The sequence below is a fragment of the Lissotriton helveticus genome, chromosome 8, assembly GCF_964261635.1.
Source record: "Lissotriton helveticus chromosome 8, aLisHel1.1, whole genome shotgun sequence".
Lineage (NCBI taxonomy): Eukaryota > Metazoa > Chordata > Amphibia > Caudata > Salamandridae > Lissotriton > Lissotriton helveticus.
Window position 1 is genome coordinate 458,900,136 of NC_136069.1, and position 22,815 is coordinate 458,922,950.

The window sequence follows — 22,815 nt, forward strand, 5'->3', positions numbered from 1 at the left end:
CGCGACCATATTACCAAGGGTCGCCCAGTTAACCTGTGCGGTGTTGTAATCATTGGGTTCCCAGACATTCAGCAAACAATGCCTGGCCTCGGGCAGCAGCGACACACCCGTGACATCACCCATCACCACATGTATTCGGGACTAAAATTCAACCACCTCCGGGCATTCCCATAATATGTGGAGGAAGGTGCCAGACATTCCACAGCCACGCTTACACAACCCACCAAAGAATAACCCATACGAACCAGACTCGGACCAGTAACATACACACGATGCAGTATCTTAAGCTGGACGAACCTAAGGCGGGCAGGAATAGCAACTTCCTTAGGCGAGGACAAAGCAGATTGCCAGTCCTCGTCATCCAGTTCTAATCCGTCAGCGCTCCACGAAGCCCTAAGGCGCAACAGCAAGTCAGCTCTATTATTAATGAGCTTCTTGTAGATCAGTGATATCGTGCTGTCGGGCACATGACCATCCAGAATGCGGTCCTCCAGAGGGGAGGATTCAGGAATATCATCACCCACAGCGAATACAGACAATAGAGCGTGACGGACCTGGGCATACCTGAAGAATTCCGTGTCACCAAGCTTGTACTCCGCTTTCAACACATCAAAGGACTTGACGGTACCCTTCGTCCACAGGTCACCCACTTTGCTTATACCAATCATATCCCATTTGTCGAAGCCTTTCGTTCTCCACAGATGTCCCAGACATTCGGAGTCATACAAAGGGGTCGCCCGGGTAAATCTGCCACACCAACCTAATGCCGCATTTGCGTCCTGCCACACCCTCACAGCAAGTTTAGTGGGACCGGTCAGTGTTCCACAGAGTCCCCTGGAGTACAACGCTCTGTTGAAGGTCCCTCTAGGCAAAAGAAATGTATCCATGGAGAAAGCCGGGGCAGAGCCTGGAGCGTAGGTCGCATGGTTGATCGCACTCAACTGAGAAGCCCAGTAATAACGCCTGATGTCCGGGAGGGCGATACCGCCGTCATACCACGGAAGCGTGAGTTTAGAGAAAGCGATACGGGCACGCCCATTCCAGATCAGTCGTCTCTGCAGGCTCTCCACTTCACGAAAATAACCAGAGGCAACCGGGTCAAAGGAGTTCTGAAGTGCGTATAAAAATCGGGGCAGCAACATCATTTTAAAAAGCACCACTCTACCGAGTGGCGATAACGGCAACCCACGCCAGCGCGCAACATCAAGCTTGAGCCGCTGAAGGGGGGGTAGCAAATTACGCTCATATCGCATGGAAGGGTCCAAGGAGACGTAGATCCCCAGGTACGTAAAACCGGTCTCAGTAACTTGAATCGGAAATCTACGAGGCAGCGGAGGGAGATATCCCGCCAAAATGTAGACGCAGGATTTAGCCCAATTAATAATGAGACACGAGTTCTTCCTGAAGGAGGTCAGAACATCGAAAAGGACATTCAAGGATTTACGAGGGGAGGTGAGATAGAGAAGGATGTCATCCGCGTATAGCGAGATTCGATCCTCAAATTTGGGAGTCCACCAAATACCCCGCATTGAAGGCTCCGAACGGAGCCACTCCGCCTGATTTCTTCACTTTCATTTATAAATTAGGTAGGCGGTCTCTTCACCCTGGGGAAGAAGTAGTTCACTCCATACTCACGGCCCATTCACCCTCACTTAAATCAGGTCCTTAGTCTATTTCAGATTTTTGCCCATTAGTCTGTATTGTTCCTATACTGAAAGCCTTCATGGAAATCATTTCAGGCATTTAAATAAGACTATTGCTGCATTTCAGTATTGTACGCTTTGAATTGTGTAATAAACCTTCATATTTTTTCCTAAAGTCTGTTCTAGAACTCACTTTTTGAGTCCGTCCTTTCTTTATTGACTTGTTTTGAAATGCTGTTTTGATTTGTACCTTGTCTCTGGGACATATTGCCTCATGAATCTGAGGTTAACACTAACCCAATCCACCCAACTCCTGGGTGCGCCACTGAGCTGTAAATTTAGGGGTACAGCCCGCTCACACCCAATCTGTACAGTGGCGGCACCTCCACTATGGGGGAGGAGTGTCGCCTCACTGCTATTGAGCAGTACCAAGTAGAAATATAAAATGATAATAACTTGTATTTATTATCATTTTTTGTTTCTACTAATAATAACTTGGAGTTATCATTTTATGCTTCTGTCCTGCTGCTTTGCGGCGGGTGGGTGAGGGGAGCACTGCTCTGCTCCCGGAGCAGGGGAGGCGTAGTTTGCCCACTCCTAAGCGAGCAAGGACTGTTTGGTGGCCAAACCAGTCATGCGCACTTTCCCCATTGTCCATGCAGGCTGCATTACAGCTTGCATGGAGAAAATGCCCACCCCTCCAGCCCCTGGCTGAGTGCCGTGTCACAGCGCTCAGACCGATCACAACGCTGCAGCGTTGTGATTAGCTTAGGGGAGTGAGACTGGCTGCCTGCTTCCTGTTCCTGGAGCCGAGACAGGAGAGCAGGGGCAGAGACACGGGACCCGGCCTCAATGTAAGTTTATTTTTATTTTTTATTACCTACCCCGCGTGACCCCTGCAACCCCTCGCGAACACCCCCACCCATGAGCCATACCGGCCGCCATTGTATCTGTATGCTTCATCTCTCCTTTATATGAACAATTTCTGATCTTGCTTATTAAGTTTTATGGAATGATAAACTTCTTGATGTTTTGGAAGCTTTAAAGCCTTCTTTGTTCCCTGTACAATTACCTGACTTCACACCTTTCTTTTATTTTAGTTCTTGCTGGCACCTTGCATTCTGATATTCTATCATCGCTTATTTGTACAAGGCAGTATGTTTTATCTGATTCCCAAGAGTATTTTTCTTCATGCTGTGATCCAATCGAGCGAACCTTGGGCCAAATTTGAAAAACAAGTAAACATGCAATTTATACAGAATTAAAAAAAACACCATTGCACTGTTCATCTATGAACACACCAGTATAACTTACACCAAGTGCTGCAAAACATTCAGCTGGAGAGCTTATGTTTTCGGATTAGTTTCTCTGAAATGTAAGATTTATTTGTTTTTGTTATTTTACGGCGGTGCAGTAGAATACGACCATTCTGTGGCAGAGATGATGCTGATAGGAAAAGCAGTTAACCTCATGTAGTGCGGCGTTGCTATTTTTCTGTTAACTAGAGAGGAAATGTGAGGCCTCGAGGCGCTTCATTGCCCACTCTGAGTTTTAGCAAGGTTTTCGCAAAGAATTGTGTTTTTAATTTTCTGTCTCTATGCCCCGAAGTCGCAACAAAAGGGAAAATGTTATTGAAGCGGATAATGATTCGAACAAAGATAATTGAGCTCCTATTGTGAACCAGCACTTGTCTATTGATTTCACAATACAGCGTTTTTGGAGTTCAGGTCGATGAACACTAATTATTGTAACAGGCAAGTTGAGGAAGTTTCCTTCACATTAAGATGCTCAGCTGCTCAATAAGGAGGTGAGGTTATTTTAACGCAATGCTATCTGATTGCAAAAGGAAAGACAGACTGAGAGAGTATGTAGTAATATGTTTTAAACCAGGGGTCTCCATTCTCTTCTGCAGTAAGAATACTCACGTTCAATTAAAATTATCCTAAGCTACTAATATTATTAGAGTTTTAATACAGACCACATTAGACAAGCCTAAATTAGGGGCCATTTTATGCAAGATTACCATCAGTGATCACATCGGTACGTTAGGAGTGGTTCCCAGCAATAATGTAAAAAATGCTTTGTCTATGTGGAATGTCAGTATGTGGGTAATACATAACAGCCATTGCTGCAATGCTCTGGCACCAAGTTAAAACTAGTAATAAGGCTCCCAAACATCAGCTCATGAGTTCTGAAAATACACATATTTTCATCTCGAATACCCACTTTTCAATTTTGAAATACAGGTGAATTCAACTAAACAAAAGTTTCTAATGTATTAAGCTGGGACACGTACATGAGAGCTACTTATGGGTACCTGGAGAGCTAACAGTAGCTCACGAGCTACTCGTTGGAGAACCCTGTTTTAAACTATCTATTTACAAATTTAAACAGGCTAGCATGCTCAACACTCTCTGTAAATGACAACATACTGAATGGGGTGGTACCTTTCACTAACGACCAGCACCCTAACATAAGGCCTGCTTTTTATGCCTTTTTGCTCACCTAAATCAAATTTAGATATGCAAAATTTCTACTTTGCATATGGATATTTCCATTCCTGATTCTCAGAATCAGATCTGGAATACAATTCTATGCACAATATTCACAATTTCATTTGGTGGACACAGAGTTGTGGAAGTTCTTGGGTGGGCCCATCGGTAGAATTTGGCGAACACTCACAAACCCATTAGCTTGTTGGAATGTACCAACAATTTTCATGTAGATATCCATGGTGGTAATATAGATAAATGTACTCTTCCCATGGGACATTTTTGAGGATGGGATTACCACTCACCACAGAAGAAGTCGGGGACATAGATTCTCTAAGAGAAAAAGATACAAAAAAATGAAGAACATGTCAATCCATCAATCAATCAATCAATCAGAGGTTTGTAAAGAGCAGCTACTCACCCGTGAGGGTCTCAAGGCACTGGGGGAGGAGGGGGGGGGGTGCAGCTCAGTTGGGCGCTGGGGTCATCTGAAGAGCCAGGTCTTGAGGTCCTTCCTGAACTGGAGCATTATAGGGCTTTGCCGGAGGTGGAGGGGGAGGTCATTCCAGGTCTTGGATGCAAGGTAGGAGAAGGACTTTCCACCCATTCAGATCTTGTAGATGCGTGGGTTGGTGGCTAGAGAGAGGGCAGCTGATCTGAGGTTTCTCTTGGGGGCGTGGAAGGAGAGGTTGTTGTTTAAATATGCTGGACCGATGGTCATGAAGGTTATTCTTCTTTTGATAGGGAGCCAGTGGAGATCGCAGAGGTGTTTGGTTATATGGTTGTAACAGGGGATGTCTAGGATCAGTCTGGCTGTGGTGTTCTAGATGGTCTGGAGCTTCCGAAGGACTTTTTTGTTGATTGCGGTGTAGAGAGCGGTTGCTGTAGTCCAGTCTGCTGCTGATGAGGGTGTGTATGACTGCTTTTCTGGATTCTGAGGGGAACCAGCTGAATGTTTTCGGGAGTATGTGGAGTGTGTTGAAGCAGGCCGATAATACAGCGTTGATCTGGCAGTTCATAGTGAGTGATGAGTCCAGTATGATGCAGAGGTTTTGTGCATGGTCTGTCGAGGAGGGGGGGTTCCGAGGGTGGGGGGGCCCCCAGGTGTCATCTCATGCTGATGGGGTGGAGCTAAGGATGAGGACTTCTGTTTTCTCTGAATTAAATATCAGGCAGCTCTCCTTCATACAGGTGGCGACGGCTTTCATCCCTTCTTGGAAGTTGTGCTTGGTGATGTTGGGTTCCTTGGTGAGAGAGAGGATGAGCTGGGTGTCTTCGGCGTAGGAGGTAATACTGCTCCAGGGGTAATAGGCTTATTAATTACCAACATGACGATAAGAAAGCCCCCCATTTGCCTCCTGCTCCTGCACAATCTTATCTATCTTTTTCTATTAAGTCTCAGTTCCGAATTTATCTAACCATGTTCCATTTATGCACTGTGCATTTTGCTGGCATTTCGTCGCCAAGGAGGGTGGTCAAACAAGTTTATGCCATGCCCATGTGATAATGTCTCTGTTCAAAGCACTACGCACTTTATATTATTTTGCACATTGTATAAATCAGAGAGAATCAGATTTCTGCTCCCATTACTAAGGAATACTCGCTCTTGCTCGTATATTGATGTTTTTAACTTTTTACAATCTTTGGCTAAGGCTGAAATCTGTATTGCAGTAACTAATTTCATAAGAGGCTCTATTGCAATCAGAAAGGATTATGAGTAGAATTTGCATAGAGACTGTAACTTTTTATTGTGAATCTTGTATGTACTGTATCTTAATCCATTTAATTTGATATTGCATCTACTATAGGTAGGGCGGTGTTGTGGTTATAGGATTCAGAGCCTACTGTGGGTATAACCTGCTATGAGGATGTCACGAAAGGTATTTCCATCTACCTGATTGCACATATTTATACTCAGACTGTATAAAAATCTCAAAATTTTTTCTTATCTTCTTAATGTTGTAAAAAGGCTAAATTCCATCATGAACACTGTCCACAATTGCAATTTGATGAATTGAACTTGTGTTATGCAGTGTTATTCAATAAATGTTTCCTCTGCATTATTGCATATCACGGGTCTTTTTCACATTTACTAGCATTTTTTCATTGGTATATTAATTGCTTTTCAGGTTGATTTTCCTCTTGGAAATACTAATTTGTAGACCTAATAAATCCCTAGAAACAATTGCTGTACTGCATATTTAGGATTGGCATCTAACCTAGCTCACTTAACTGCCCATGCTAGCAAGAGTTAACAAAGAGACCGACAACAAGCCATTTCTTTATTTGGCATATATCCTTTGCAAAACATTGTCAGACCCATGTGAGAAAAATAGGGCAGACAATTTACTGCCCCAAATACAGGAAATCCAATGCATGACAGGAAATGTCAAAACAACACCCCTCATTTTGTTCAACAGCATCATTCAGATCCTGTTCTAGACATACGCCTTTTGACAGATGCTATCAAACAGAAACCCCAAATTACAGAATAGTTGTTATAATCTACAAGTCTGGCGGTCCTAGGACTGCCAGAGTCCCGGCGGAATGGCCGTAGTGGTCCACCCACTGCCACACCAGCTGTCCCACCCGCCCATTACAAGTTGGGCGGTCAGACCGCCCAATGCGGTTCTCTGAAGGTGGCACGGCTTTCAGAGGCCACAATATGCTTGGTGGGACCTCCATGGTCCCGCCAAGCATATTACGAGTTTCCTCTCCGCCGGTGGTGTCATGGAGGTTTCTCCTCCATGTACAACGTGGCGGAGAGGAAACAAACTATGCCTCCCCCGCATGTGGATGCATACAGAGGCACATAGCATGTGCTCCCCTGTGTGCATGCACACCAGTTCATGCACAACATGGACTTTCGAGTCCATGCCATGCAGGAACCTTGTAGGGCAGTTCTACTGCGGTGTAGATGGGCAATGGTGTGTCTCGGTGGTGCGGGGGCACGGCGGTAACGTAGCACCTACTCCTGCACCACAGACACTCATAATCGGACCCTAAGAGTCAAAGAAAATGTCCAATACTCCATTTACACTATCCCTGTGTGGTTTTTGGCTCACAGGGTCTGTGGGTGGTCCACTAGCTCAAGAGAAAAGTTAGCTACAAGAACTGTTTACAAACAGATGTGACCTGTATGCCCTAGGCTAATTTTCTATCCTTTCCTGACTCGATTGGGAGGACTCCCTTTGAACAAAAAAGCTTGCTCTTTCAGACACAAAGGGGATTAAGTGTCAACAGCAGCCGGTCTGCCAGGAGTGCGAATGGCCTTGTCACAGATGTCAATTCAGGAAAATGTCAGGAGTAGTGGAAGTGGCATCACATTTGACCCGATAACATCACAGGATGTGACATCACACAACGTTCCAGGTGATGACATTACATGAGCTTTCTCTCTGATGGCATCATTAAAATGACATCCTTGACGAAAACCTACAATAATGCAAGATCATTTAAATATTAAATAAAAAAAAGTCACTAAATCATACAATAGAGTTGATTAATTTACCTCTCAAACATTACAAACAGAGCTGCGTAGATTTACTAGGAGTACATTAATAACCTCGCCAGGCCCAGATGTAAAATTCTAGAAAATGATCATAGGTCCAAATAGAAACAAAAGTGCCTGATTAGAACCTGGCATGTACAAGTGACATCTCATATGTCTGGGATTAACCATCATAAGCCCAAATACAGCCTAAGACCTGCAGGCATGCTCAATTAATATCTGCAAATGCCAGACAATCACGAAAATTAAAATATCAAGAAATGCATCAAATTCACTGGCACAGCTATCGTATGCCGAGACACAATCATCTCACTTGGGCTTACATCATTAATTACATTCACATTATTGAGACATTCGGAGAGCTGTTATAATGCACAGCTGTTTTATCCTACACAACCATTGAGATTTCTCACAAGGCACCTCAATCCTGACATACATAATGCATTAATTCACCGGTGCGAATACATCTTCAAAACAATTACAATTTCCAGGTTAGCATTTTGCCGTGGTCTCCCAATACTGAGACCTAATGATTTTTCACACCTCTGCCGCGGCCACAGTATACACATGAAGAAAAGTAATTAGATTTAATTATAGTTTTCAGAGTGCACCTTACAATTTGAGTAGCAGGGAACCCTGGAATTACAGTACCAAAACACACAGAGCAGCTCAATATTGATTTGCTTTATACGCTCATTTATCAGTACAAAAAGATCTCCTATTAGATTTGTGCCCTCACCAACTTTAGAACCATGGGCGTCCGCAGGGGGGGCAAAGGGAGGCACTTGCCCCCCCCCCCCCGGATCGCCAGTGCGTCCGGTGTGGGCCCAGTCAGGGCCGACCCTAGTCCATCATGGTTTTGAAATGGTGCCATTGTTCCAGGTGGCAGCCCCCTCCATTGGGTGGGATGGGTGCAAGGGGTTGGCCAAGAAGGGTGTAAGGCAGAGAGGAGGAGGGTGCAAGGCAGAGAGGAGAAGGGTGCAAGGCAGAGAGGAGAAGGGTGCAAGGCTAAGGGGAGAAGGGTGCAAGGCGGAGGGGAGAAGGATGCAAGGCAGAGGGGACAAGGTTGCAAGGGGGTGGCCGAGAAGGGTGCAAGGCAGAGGGGAGAAGGGTGCAAGGCAGAGAGGAGAAGGGTGCAAGGCAGAGGGGACAAGGGTGCAAGGGGGTGGCCGAGAAGGGTGCAAGGCAGAGGGGAGAAGGGTGCAAGGCAGAGAGGAGAAGGGTGCAAGGCAGAGGGGAGAAGGGTACAGGGCAGAGGGGAGAAGGGTGCAAAGCAGAGGGGAGAAGGGTGCAAGGCAGAGAGGAGAAGGGTGCAAGGCAGAGAGGAGAAGGGTACAGGGCAGAGGGGAGAAGGGTGCAAAGCAGAGGGGAGAAGGGTGCAAGGCAGAGAGGAGAAGGGTGCAAGGCGGAGGGGAGAAGGGTGCAAAGCAGTGTGGAGAAGGGTGCAAGGTAGAAAAGGGTGCGTGGAGTAGAGACGGGAGATGGATGTAATGGGGAGGGCGAGAAGGGTGCAAGGGGGAGGGCGAGAAGGGTGCAAGGCAGAGGGGAGAAGGGTGCAAGGGGGATGGTGATGAAGTTAAAAATGTGCCCCCCCCGGAAACATTTCTGCGGACGCCCATGTTTAGAACTTGAATGTACACCTTTTTGTTTCATCTCCTGGCTTCCCTGCTTCTATGCCTTCCTCCTAGTTCTTCCCTTGCCTTTCATTCTCTCACTCTACTATTCTTTTTCTTCCCCTTTCTCTGATATTTTCTTTTCACTCACCTTTCCCCCTGCATACATTACCTATTTGTTATTGTCACTTGTTCTATACTCCTTTTTCTTCCTTTGCCTCATCATTCCTCATTTCTTCAATTTTCATCATGTTTTTCACTGCCAACTTGTTGAGCCCTTTGCTGACATTCAGTTCCTGGAACCTCAGCACTGAATGTTCAGTCCCGCTCCAATTATTTATGATCCTAAATCCAAGAGCAGATATAACACTGAATCACCTGCAACATAATGAAAAGGTTAATAAGGCTAAAAACAAATGAAATCTTATATACTGTCTTTCATTACTTTGCTTTTGGGTGCTTTATACTCATGGTTCAAATGCATTTACACATATTTTGTCGTTTGCAGTTTTTCATGATTATAAAAAAGCATTTATTCAAGGCACATAAATAGTTGTAATGTAGTATGCACATTTAAGTAGTATGTATAATGTGCAGGTGAAATTATATTTGTATAATGTAACTATGTGCAGTTCAAGTTGCCTGCATTGTAGGCCTAAATTGCAGGTTGTTTATAGTTTCTATTGTCCTTGGTTGCTCAAGAAATAATTATATGAATCCTTTTTGTATTGGAAGATAGCATGTTGTCATCCTACTGCAGGTGCAGGAATTGTACCTCGTTATTCTTAGATTTAAGGAGATACCCGGAATGTCTGAAGAAGACTAGAAGGCGAAAAGGGAGGAAGCTTTTCGTGTCTGGCTGATCAGGAAACCAAGGCCACTGGAAAGAAGCTGAACAACACGGCTCCTGGAGAAAAGTACAGAAATGTTGCAATTGAAAGGTTTATTCTGTGACGTACTGGGGGCTGAACATTGTCTTTTTGTATGATGCGCAGGGAAAGATTCGACAGACTTCTGCATTTTCGGAGGAGAGGGAGCATCTTAGAGCAAGCTCCATAGCCTTAAGCTATCAGACCTATTTGACGTGAGTACTTCTCTGGAAGTCAACACGTGCTGACACCTTTGGGGTATGATTCAAGGGAGATAGGCAGAATTCTCATTGAGAGCAGAGTAGGGAAGGATACTTTTTGGTTTTCTTCTCAATAAAAAGAGAATTGGACTCAGCTTCTATTCTGGGTTGCATCTTGATTTTGGGGTTCATCACATTATGCCTTTAATGCCGAATTAATTATATTCGTAGACTCGGCTCTGTATTGATTTTTATGTACCTATATACTCTGATATTAAGGTGTGTTTATATTCAATTATTTGTGGCCTTATAATAAACCCATCAAATGAAGTCCAGAGTCTGTGGTCCTTTAACCCATGACTAATTTGCAAGTATAACCTTGAATTGTTTTGCTCCCCTCTACCACTTTTAGCAGGCAAATAAAAGACCATCAGTGTTGGATTCAGAAGGTAAGGCAAGGAGTAAATTTAGCATAATCAAGTGCTTCTGTTGCTGTTTCCCTGCAACAGAATGAGGAGCATTTCCTAGAGAATTCCTTTAATAAACATGAGACTAGGTCTTAGACCCCCACCACCCTTTTCTCCATAGGTTTCCACAACCTTTCCAGCAGGAGACAATCTGCAAATTGCAATGTTCATTTGTAGCAGAGGAGGAGGGTGTCTTCTTCATGCTACTCCCAGCACCACAGGCCAGTCTCTTCCAGCACTGAAGCTGATTAGTGCTGCAAGTCCTGTTTACCATCTACCTATAATTATGTGTTGCACCTCTACTTCCTCAGAGGCCACGGGTCACAAGGGAAGTGTTGGGGGTCACAGTTGCGACCCCTGGTGACCTCTAAATGATGTCCATGGGCTTTGTCACTTTTATTTCCAAAAATAGGCAAAAGATCTGAGCATATCAAAATTCAAACAGTCTTGGAAGGGGAAGAAATCTCTTACGCACAACTATTCCTTGGGTTGCTCCATGTCACATCATGCTGTGAGAAGAGCAATCTGATCATTGTAGCGCCTCTGATGGGTCTAAATTGGGTAGCCAATGGTTCAGAGTGCAGGTGGCAGTGGGGCTCCAGAAAATGACATGGCACAGTTTCTTCTTTGTGGAATGGCACACAGTTTAAGGCGGAATTCCACCAAATAAAGTGCTTCATACAAGAATGTGGTCACTCCATTTGGAGTCATTGAAACTTAGCATTCCAAGTCATGGCATAGTCTATTCCTATGAGGTCACTTCCTGCCTAGGCATATGAAAGGCAGCACTTGAAAAGCCAAGATGTATTGCAAAAGATTTAATTCCCTGATTGATGGTGCTAGAGTGCCCGGCTACAAGACGGCTGTACTAGCATGAGGTTCAACGCATCAGGCACCAATATCTTGATACAGCAACAACCTTCAGGTGATATCTGCATCTCAACTACCAGCCCTTCTCCTCCCTTTACCCCACGGGAACCACATAATAGCCTGAATCACTCCGTGGGCAACCAGTACAGATTGATGGAGCGGCAACATGGACCGTCTGCTACCTGGGCATGGCGTTGGACCTGCACTGCTCTTGAGAAGTTAGCTTCGTGCTGGACTGTTGCTGACGATGAGGACAAACAGCAGCGGCCCAAGGGTGGTACAGAGACTGGGTGGTGCTTGAGAGGGTGGTTGCTGTGAAATGCTGTGCCGGATACGATTGGAGCCCCAGCGATTAGTAACTGTGACAGCCTTGTCGGTGAGCGGGCCAATCCTAAAACAAAATTGTGAGGACCACAGTGCAGCTTGTGGGGGCAGCTTTGGAGACTTGATGACCCGGAGACACGGTGGGGAAATGAGTCCGGCCCCCAAAGACTAGTTAGGCCTTCTTTGAGGTGGCAACATCCTGGAACACTGCATGTAGGGTTGGCAGTGTGATCGGCCCACTCGTGGGAGGAGGACAAATCAGCCGGCTGAAGACTCGACTGTAAGAGTATTAATTGGCCCATGTAAGGACTGTAAGGACGCAAAGCCGCTGGAATAGGCACACTCCCCTGGGGAGCAGAGACAGTCTGCCACACCATCATCCAGGGCTACCTAACCAAGCATGATCCTCCACGGGCTAAACAGCGGTGCCAGATATCTCCCTGCAGATGAGGGGAAGCTACCACCTTGGGCAAGTGTATGCAGCCTGATCCAACTGGACGAACACCAGCATAAGGTACCTGGGTCTGGATCCCGAGAGTAGGGTTCCCAGGTGTACCCTAATCCAGTGACTACGGCCTGTTTGTGCCACCTAGGGTGACTATCGCACTGGGAGGGCGGAGCTGAGGGCTGCACTATCCCCTGCTTGTGCAGCGCTACCATTCAGGAGGGGGGCCCCCTGGCTGGCAGGCTTGCCCCCTTCAGTGTACACTACTCTGGATCTCCCGAGCACATCATGTGCCCTACTTACCATGTCCTGGCCTAACAAAGACATTCAGCTTGGGTATTGGGGACTTGAACTGAAGAGTCAATGGTTCCTTAGCTCACCAATTCAATTATCAGAACCGTGATACGAATCTGCACCTGGCCCGTGAGAGACAGCCATTCATCCATGAAGGTACTACTTTTTCCACCTACCCTGATTTTACCCATAAGGTGTAGGAGGCTTAAAACATCCAGGTCAAGCGCAAGCTCTGGCTAGAAAATGTTCCATGTGCTATTCTGCACACCTGAAGGTGACTCTCAACAAAAAGTCATACATCTTTAATGATGCACACTTCAAGGTGACTCGCAACAAAAAGTCATACATCTTTAATGATGCACACCTCAAGGTGACTCGCAACAAATAGTCATAGATCTTTAATGACCCGCAGGTAGCTACTAGTTTTCTAAACAAGATCAAGAAGGGGAGGACATACCCAACCAGTAGTTCACCATAAGCTTATCTGAGCAACATTGAGTGAACAGGGCTGCTGTTGATGATAACGAACATCTGTAACCATGACTCTGCGTACTAAAGTAACTGCGCTTGTGGGCATGCTGCTTTACGCATGAGTGCATGAGCGATGTCTTTGCTGGCTTCCTAGATATGTTTTCCAGACAGATTTATCCCTGTCTCTTGACACACCTGTTCTGTATACTGAGACATTTTATCTTTGGTCTTAATTTGCAAATTGATTGATGCATTCTGGCCGTCATGCATGTTCACCTTTTATGTTGAGATGTCAATATTGTGCCCAGTGAATGTCCTTGTATTACACGGGGACACTCCTTGCTGGCATTCTGGCCTCCTCTTCTGGGAGCTCCCTTGAATAATGACTCCCATTATAACCCATGATGGTCGAGATTCTCATAGACAGTTACTTTTGGTATTGTTGGGGGGGATATGTTTTACTGGCAAGTTGGGATGGCTGGTGTGGGTGGATTTAATGCACCAGGTTACATGTTGTGAAGCTGAGCTATCGGGTGAACTACCTTATACTGTCTTACCCTGGCACACACAGGCAACCATATGACTCATGACCTCAAAACCTAATATGATCTCCTCCGTGAACTTTTCTCCTCGAACATTCGGGGGTAGGGCATCCACGCAAGGTGCCACAAGTCCTTGTATACCTCAAACACCACAAAATCGATTGGGCACTCCTTCATGAGACACTTTAGGGGCCACAATATCCGCCAGGGTTTGCCATGCATGTGAGCTTCCAAAAGTCCTTCTCCTGTTATTTCTCCTATGCATGTGGGACAGGCATACTGGTATAGCGGGGGTTGCCATTCATCGTAAAAACTGAAGAAACTGATCCACATGGCAGATATATTATCCTACAAGCACGCATAGCCACACAATCCATCACTATAGTAAACACTTATGGACAAAACACTGATGATACAGAATTTATTAGACAAGTATGGGAATACTATTGCCTATTAACTCCTCAGATGGTGCTTTGATGGGGGTTTCAACTTCAGTTACTTCTCCGGGCCAGCTCTGAGAGGCATTTAAGGCCTATATCAGGGGCATATGTATTACCAAGCAACACAGAGTGCGTAAGGCTGTTTGCAATCTTATGCATGGCCTTGAAATTGAGCTACATATCTTTGAAAACCTGTATAGTCAAAACCCTACACCTAAGATATTGGTGGATATCCAGCCAAACTTGTCAAATTTAAAGAGTAGGCTGATAGGGAGATTAAGTGCCTACATCGGTTTACCACTACCCGAGCATATGTCGAGGCTAACCAATCGGGCTGTACACTTGCTACAATAGTGCAGCAACATGCAGGTTCCACCCCGTGGTTCAATTATAGTGTGATGAGAGAGTGTGGTAATGCATAAAAGTTCTTTAAAATTATATATCCTATTGTAAGCCACGGTTTTTATTGAGCCCTATCTTTCTTGGGATATGTGGAACCACCAACAGTTCTTATTGACTTGCTTCTGGCTTAACCTTAGCCACCATTGGTTGACTATTCCTCGTGGGAGTGTTTTTGAGTCTGCTTTTATTCCCTGTAAATGTGATAAATGTGATAATGTCTCACCTCAGGATAGATTGCACTTTGCAATGTTCTATTCTTTTTTGGCACATTTTTCATTCTCACACTGTTTGCTGGGACCCACTTTACTCAAGTTTGTCTGGCTTTGTATTATCTAAGGTTACTATCTGTTGTAAAGAATTGTTTTCATGTGGCTAACTTATTATCTGGTCTAGTGCAACTAAAGAAAGGTTTGTCGGCTAAATAACATTTTTTTTTGTGTGTATCTTTTATGGTTTGTTTTATATACTGAATAAAGAAATTTGATGATGGTACAGTGTGATCAGTGCTTAATTTGTGCTGTTGGTTTCCGGTGCTCAGCACCGGTACTTATGTAACAGGGCCGGGAATATGCATTCTTTTTTCCTCACTCCTGCAAGCTCAGCATCACCCCAGTGCCAGCTGCTACCTGTGTCCCATACTGGCTCCCTGTCGACCGACGGTTACCAGGAGCAGGTGGGGGATTCCTGTCAGAGCTGGGCTGTTGCCTGCACCTGGTTGCCTGCTGACACCGAGAGGCCTGGCTGTATGTACGCGGCAGCGCCTGGCCTCCTCGTGCAACCAAAATGAGCCCCTTCCTCTTCCAGTCCCTCCAGCCTGGCACTAGACCCCACATTTGCCGGCTGCTGGTCTTGTGCAGGATATAACTTGCTTCCCTGGGCAGTCTGCACAGGGCCTAGTTCTACCTGTGTGAGGAGATGTGAGGTGCCTCTTATTACCCCCTTGCACTCCACTTCGCGGTGTAAAGTCGTGATTCCTGATGCTCAAGCTGTGTCAAACTTCATGCTCCCGCTGTCTTTTCGCTGCAGTCAGGAGTCATGTTTGGCATGACGTCATAAAGAACTTATAGTGTAACAATTATCGACTGTTTTTCACAAGTGTGCATTCATATCTCACGGGCTTCTCTCTCAGAAGTTAACAAATGTGCATTCCGGTCCCCTGTCTCTGGTGACAGGACAAAAATCGGAGCTAAACAGTATTGGTAGCGCTTGTGAGCTGGTCGCAAATTGTGTGTGCCTAGATATTGCAGCTTTTAGGTGGTGATGAAAGCACCCAGTACAATTCCAGGGTGCCACAAATCCCATTTTTATTACCGGGACTTACAGCCTGATTCATGAAGGTAAATGCGCTCGCAAAAGGGCCAGATTCTCAGAATCTGGCCCTTTGCGAGTGCAATTTTTGCTTTTGGGATTCACAATCCCAAATGCAAAAATCGCTAATAAAGAATTAGCAAACATGCGAGGATTAGCATTTAAGGAATCTCTATTAGAGATTCCTTAAATGCTATTCATGACACATTTAAGAATTGCAAATTAGCAATTTTGGGCCGCTATTTACCGAGAGGTCAGACCTCTCGGTAAATAGCAAAAACTTAGAAAAATGCTTTTAAAAGCATTTTTCTAAGTTGCATGTTGCACACACACATGTCCCTTGGACATGTGTGTGCGCAACACCTGTTTCAATTAGCATTTCAGGGGTGCTACAGGGTGTCCTTTGGACACCCCTGGCACCCTTAAATTCGCTATCTGATTTGCGAGTAGCAAATTGCTACTCGCAAATAAGGGATACTCCCCATTCATTCCTATGGGCCTTTTGGCCCATAGGAATGAATGGGGAGTTATTCCTTTTTTTGCGAGTAGCAAATTGCTACTCGCAAATAGAGAACATGTAGGAATCGCTATTGATTTAGCAATTCCTACATGAATGCCGTTTTGCATGTCCTCAATAGCGAGTCGCTATGATTCGCTATTAGGGCCACGCAAAACGGCCCGTACATGAATCAGGCTGTTAATCTTTTACAAATTAAGCGAGTGATAAGACATGATTTGGAATCTATCAGCCTGATTCATGTACGGGCCGTTTTGCGTGTCCCTAATAGCGAGTAATAGCGACTCGCTATAGAGGAAACGCAAAACGGCATTCATGTACTTTTCGGGGAAAAAATAGCGACTCGCACGCGGGCGCTAAAGCCGTTAGCGACCTACAAAAAACGCAGAAAAATCGCTATTCCCGGCTACCTGCGATCGGGATTGCGACTCGCAATCCCGATCGCACGGGATTGCGACTCGCAATCCCGATCGCACGGGATTGCGACTCGCAATCCCGTGCGATCGGGAATGCGAGTCGCATTCTCGCGCGATCGGGAAAACGGGAAGACGCATTCCGACCACCGTGATGACATCACAACCAGGAAGCAGCCAGTTCCCACCCCCAAACACCACAGTGACGCTATCCTTCGAGTGTGCACGTCGGAAAGCAGACGCTAAACCACCGTTAGCGACTCCAGAAACGGCAGAAATAGCGACCGCCATGTCTGAGGAACCTGTCCCTGGCCCCAGCAACAGCGCTGGACGAAAGCGCAAGCTCAAGTTCTCCGAGCAGGAGCTCGAGAACCTGATTGAAGGGGTGGTGGCCAACCATGACAGGCTGTTTGGCCCCAACTCCAGGAAGGTCCCAGAGCAGGACAAGCGGAGGATCTGGCTGGGGATAGCCTCCAGCGTAAACTCGGTGGGCGTGGCGGACAGGTCGTTGGAGGAGCTGAAGAAGCGCTGGTACGACCTCCGAGGTCGTGCCAAGGAGAGGGTGGCGGAGCGCCTTGGTGAGGCATCGGGCACTGGAGGTGGCGGACCGACTGTCCCACCCAACACACCCCTGGAGGACCAGGTTGAGAACACCTTGGAGAGGGAGGCGTGTGTTGGCGTGACCCCTCTGGACTCCTCCCGCCCCACCCAAGACACCCAAGGTAAGTGGCATGCGACTGCGACCCTGTCCCCTATGACCGTCCCTGACCAAATAGGCTCACTCATTGGCCCTTAGTCATGCCTATGTTGTGCATCAGGAAATGCCCTGAAGCATTGTGGGAGATGTAGTATGTCCACAATGTAGTAGTACCACAATGCGGCCAGAAAGGTTCCAAAGTGCGCAAATCCACAGCCATCCAGGGAATGACACCCAGCATGCATGTAACATCTGCACGTCTGACAGTCACATGCACCTAATGAGTATCCACTTACCCTCACAGGTGGCGATGATAGCAGTGACAGCGAGAGGCTGCAGATTGATGAGGAGGCCCAGGAGGAGGAATCACTACCCGAAACCCAGCCACCAGCCCCTGCCGCTGCACCAACACCAGCAGCCAGGCCCCCCACCGTACCTGCTCCTGCTCCTGCATCTGCCGCTGCACCAACACCAGCAGCCAGGCCCCCCACCGTACCTGCTCCTGCATCTTCCGGCCAACCGGCTGCCAAGGCCAGGCCCCCCACCGTACCTGCTCCTGCATCTTCCGGCCAACCGGCTGCCAAGGCCAGGCCCCCCACCGTACCTGCTCCTGCATCTTCCGGCCAACCGGCTGCCAAGGCCAGGCCCCCCACCGTATGTGCTCCTACATCTGCCGGCCAACCGGCTGCCAGAGCCAGGCACCCCACCAATGTGCCTCCAGTTCCTGCCGCACCAGCAACACCAGCTGCTACACCACCTGCAGCTCGTGCAACCAGATCTGGGCCTGCCACAGCCGCAACACAGCGGCCGAACAGCAGGAGGGGCAATGGGCATCTCCATGCCTGCATGAGCGTCGAGCGGCGCATGCTCCGAATCCACCAGCGCCAGTCGCAGCAGCAAGGAGCCATCCAGCTCCAGCTGCATAAAATTGGCCGCAATGTGGCGGGAGTAGGAGAGCGGATGGACCGCATGACGGCGGCCATGGACCGCATGACGGCGGCAATGGAGGACAATACTGCTGCGCTCGTCAAGCACCGCAGTGTTGCAAGCAGGCGCCACCACCAGCTGATGAGCCGGCTGTCGGCCTATAGTAGGTCAAATTATGTGGCAGCAAATGCCACCACCCAGCTGTCGCGGCGCTCTCTGACCCAGCAGCACCAACTGGTCCAGTGCTGCGAGGACATAACCAGGGTGCTGGAGCACCTGACCACCGCCGTGACGGCACTTCATACACCTGTGCTACCGGCCATTGTAGGGGGAGACGATGCCAGTGAGGGTGCCTCCAGCGTGAGCAGCCACTCTGCCACGCAGGTCCCGCCACCTAGGCGCAGCACCAGGGCAACGCCTGGTACAGCTGCCCAGGATGAGGATGAGCCTCACAGGCGCCTGGGCATTACGCGCCGGAGGCGCCAATGACATTGTCTGAGGGACACTGCCACAGGCTGACGCTAAGCCTGCCAAGAACCTACTTCACACTGCAGTATGCAGGAATACTGTAATTTGTAAATAGTTGAAACCATAACCTTTTTCTTGTGAATGGAACAAATACATTTATTTTGCTGCACACATTAGCCTTGTGTAATCATTAAATTTTGCATGCAATTGTGATATGTGGGTTGGGGGAAGAGGGTGGGCTAGAAATTGTTTGCTGTGATGTGGTTGCGACGTCTGTGGCCTTCAGCTGGGTTCTCCCCGCGTGCATGGTGCGCCTGTGCTGGTGGCCGGTCGTCCCCCTCAGATTCACTGCCTGAGATGTCAACAGGTATCCGGCGCTTGGTTGCAATGTTATGAAGCATTGCACAGACAGCCACAATGCGGCAGCACGCTGCAGGACTGTAATACATCGCCCCACCTGTCTTGTGCAGAATACGGAACCTGCTCTTGAGCAGGCCGAATGTCCTTTCTATACAGTTCCTTGTCCGGATGTGCGCAACATTGTAGCGCCGTTGCTGAGGTGTGGCAGGGTTGAGGTAAGGGGTCAGGAGGTATTCCCGTAGGGCGTAGCCACTGTCACCTGAATGAGAGGAGCAGATGTTGATTGCCTGTGCAGCGCAGTTACTTCATAGCAATGTGACATGGTCGACAAAGTGTACTTACCAAGTAGGTGTCCTTCCCCAAACTCTCCCCTGAGCAGTCGTGTGTGGAGTCCGCTGTGCCTGAAGATAAAGGAGTCATGGGTACTCCCTGGGTACTGGGCCACAATGTCAGTGATGATGGTCTTGGCATTGCAGACCATCTGTATGTTGAGGGAGTGGTAGGACTTCCTGTTGCGGTACATATACTCCGTGGCAGCTGGTGGGCAGATGGCGACGTGGGTACAGTCTATGCAGCCGAGGACATGGGGAAAATGGGCGACATTGTAAAATTGTAGTTTTGTCAGGTCCAATTCCTGTTGGCTCGTGGGAAATGTGATGTGGCGGTGGAGCTGGCTGAGCATGGCGTCAACAAAAGTGTGGAGGCAGCGTGACATGGTGGGCTGGGATATCCCCCCAGCAGCGGCTACTATGCCCTGGAAACTGCCGGAGGCCAGGAGGTGCAGGCTGCACAATACCTGCACATGTGTGGGCACAGAATTGTTTCGCCTTGTTGGGTGCTGCATGATGGGGTCGAGTTCTTGTATCAGCCAGGTGATCATTTCCCCATTCAGCCTGTATTTAGCATAAATCTGTTCTCTGGTTTGGCCCAGCAAGGTGACCCGCTGCCGGTAAATCCTTTCCTGCCTCATGCGTCTCCTCCGTGCTGCTCGCTGTAGCCTTCGCCGCCTCACCACCATGTACATCCCAGGCATTGTGGAACGCCTAATGCTGCTGCTGAATGTCCTTATGTGTGATTGGTCAGGCCTGGACCTGTTGGTGATTGGCCAACAGTTTTTCAAATTTTACTTAATCATGGCTTTTATGGTTATCACCTGCTTTGAGTTGTCCTTAAATTGCGCCGCGCAAACGTGCGAATTAGCGCTTTTTCGCTAATGTATTTATTTCATGAATGCCGATTGAGACAATATTGCGTTTCGCTATTCATTTCGCAGATTCCGTGGTTGGTCGCTATTTCCGTATCGCTAATGCTCGACTACCCGGAGTCTGCGACTATTATAGCGTAATCGCTATTTAAATCGCTATTCTTTTTTTGCGAATTCGCTATTTCGTACTTGAATGCCGATTCCGTGTTTTGCACCCGCAATTGCTTTTTCGCAGCCATTGCGGGCGCTATTTCGCTTCATGAATCAGGCTGTAAGTTACAGGAAATTGTGGCCTATTATTCTACTCTCTATGCAACTCACAGCTCTTCCAACACAGTGGACTACAATGTCTATATTGAGAGGTTGTGCTGGCATGGTTAGAAGGGCTCGCCACCTTTTCCTTGAAGAACCCATTACATTAGATGAAATTCTGCGGACATTTCTGGCCTCCACACAGGTAGGGCACCAGGGTGTTAGGGCTATCCAGCGGAGTTTAACGAAGCTTATGCTGCTATTCTTGCACCCAGACTTCAACTCCTGTATGCGGAGACATGGCAAAGTAGTTTCAAGGGACCATCCTAATTACATTGCTTAAAGCTGGCAAGGACCCGCAATATACAGAATCCTATTGACCACTGTCCCATATCAATACTGACTCAAAGATGTTTGCCACAATACTTGCTAACAGACTTTTTACTCCCACTCACCAACGTCGTCCATTGTGACCAGGCGAGATTTATACCACGCAGATCTACTTAGCTTTACCTTTCACCTTATTTGCCTTACTTCACCAACTTAACTATTTGCTAGATACAGCAATGATACCATTAGACACAACCAGGGCATTTGATTCTGTTGAGTGTGTTTACCTGCTTGTGCTGCTAAGCCATATAGGGATTCCAGCATGTTTCATATGCCTCATCCAACTGCTTTACACTACCCCATGGGCTAGAGTATGAGTAAATGGCTTGACCTTCGGCCCATTCATAATACAGGAGATACGAGGCTGGGATGCCCCCTGTCTCCCCTGCTCTTTGCCCTAGTGACTCAGCCCTTGGCATTTGCTATTAGACAGCACCAAGGGCACAGAAGCATTGAGTTTTGCGCCACACAATTTAATTATATCCTCATATGCAGACGGCATTACATTGTGTACCTTTGTAACCCAAGCGAGAATCTCACACAAGTTACACAGGAATTCACCATATTTGCATCCTTTCTGGTATTGCGATGAATTGGAATAGGTCTGTCATCTTCCTCCTCACGAATGCAATGACAAAGTGATATATCGCTTATCCTGTTCCTTGGTGCACGTCCTCATTGAAGTATCTTGGCATATGGCTAAACCGACATCAGAAGGCCACTGTTACCGAGAACTATGGTGCTTCTGTCTCCAAGAAGACGATCAGGTGATCCGCTTGATCAGGCTTCCTCTGTCGCTACACGGAAGAATTGCTTTGATGAAAATGATCCTTCTCCCAAAACTTTCATATCTTTTCAGTAACATACCAGTCCTCTTGACCAGGCAATTCATTAACATACTGAATTAATAAACTTGCTTGGGCTGACAAACAGCCCCATGCCAAGTGGGAAATTCTCACACTACCACACGAACAAAGTGGCCTAGCTGCACCTATTTCGAGCTATACTATCTATGTACACAAGCACAATATGCATACTATTGGCTGCATCCTCCACCCTATATTGCACACCTGGCTATCGAAAATGATGTGGCCTTTCTAGCCCTGATTCCTACACTGATAGGTCAACTGCCAAAACAGCAATGTGCTGAAATCCACATAGTTGTGTTAGCACCCAAGGATTGGTAACATTGGGTCAAAAATCAATCACCTCAAACTTACAGATTGGACCCTCGAAATCCTGTGGCACTGGACAGGTTGAATTGACCTTTGACACTGTTTTCTGAATGGAGCTAAAACAGAACAAACAGATCATGTATATCATCAACTGTCAGGTTCTGAATTTTCAGTCAATGGTGAGAAGTTGAAGAAGTTTTTAAAGCCTTTATTTATCTCTTTTTAAGGAGTTAGTATGGTTTGTAATTTTTATTCAAATTATTCATAATACAGAAATATCGGGAAAAGGTTGATTAGTGCCAGAATAATTCAACAGCGTGTCCCTATTCTATCTAAAAGTCTAACCTACCGTAGGAAAAGAACAAGATTGTCTATCTAGGAGTCTAACCTACTGTATGAAAAGAACAAGATTTTCAGCAGCATAAATAAAGTCTCGAACTTCCCAATAATTAATTTTTCTGCTGGAAACTCAGCCAAGTTCCCTACAGTTTCAGAAGCACCTTTAAAAGTAAATCAGTGAT

The 22,815-nt window shown here is 46.9% G+C and overlaps 1 long non-coding RNA gene across 1 annotated transcript in view; it reads right to left on the reverse strand.

Moving 5' to 3' along the window:
- LOC144771684 (uncharacterized) overlaps positions 1–22,815 on the reverse strand; it is a 638,338-nt gene that overhangs the window by 349,642 nt on the left and 265,881 nt on the right. Inside the window, exon 3 of the long non-coding RNA XR_013599426.1 lies at positions 9,432–9,637. This is a non-coding gene — a long non-coding RNA (uncharacterized LOC144771684). The remainder of the gene's footprint in view (positions 1–9,431; positions 9,638–22,815) is intronic.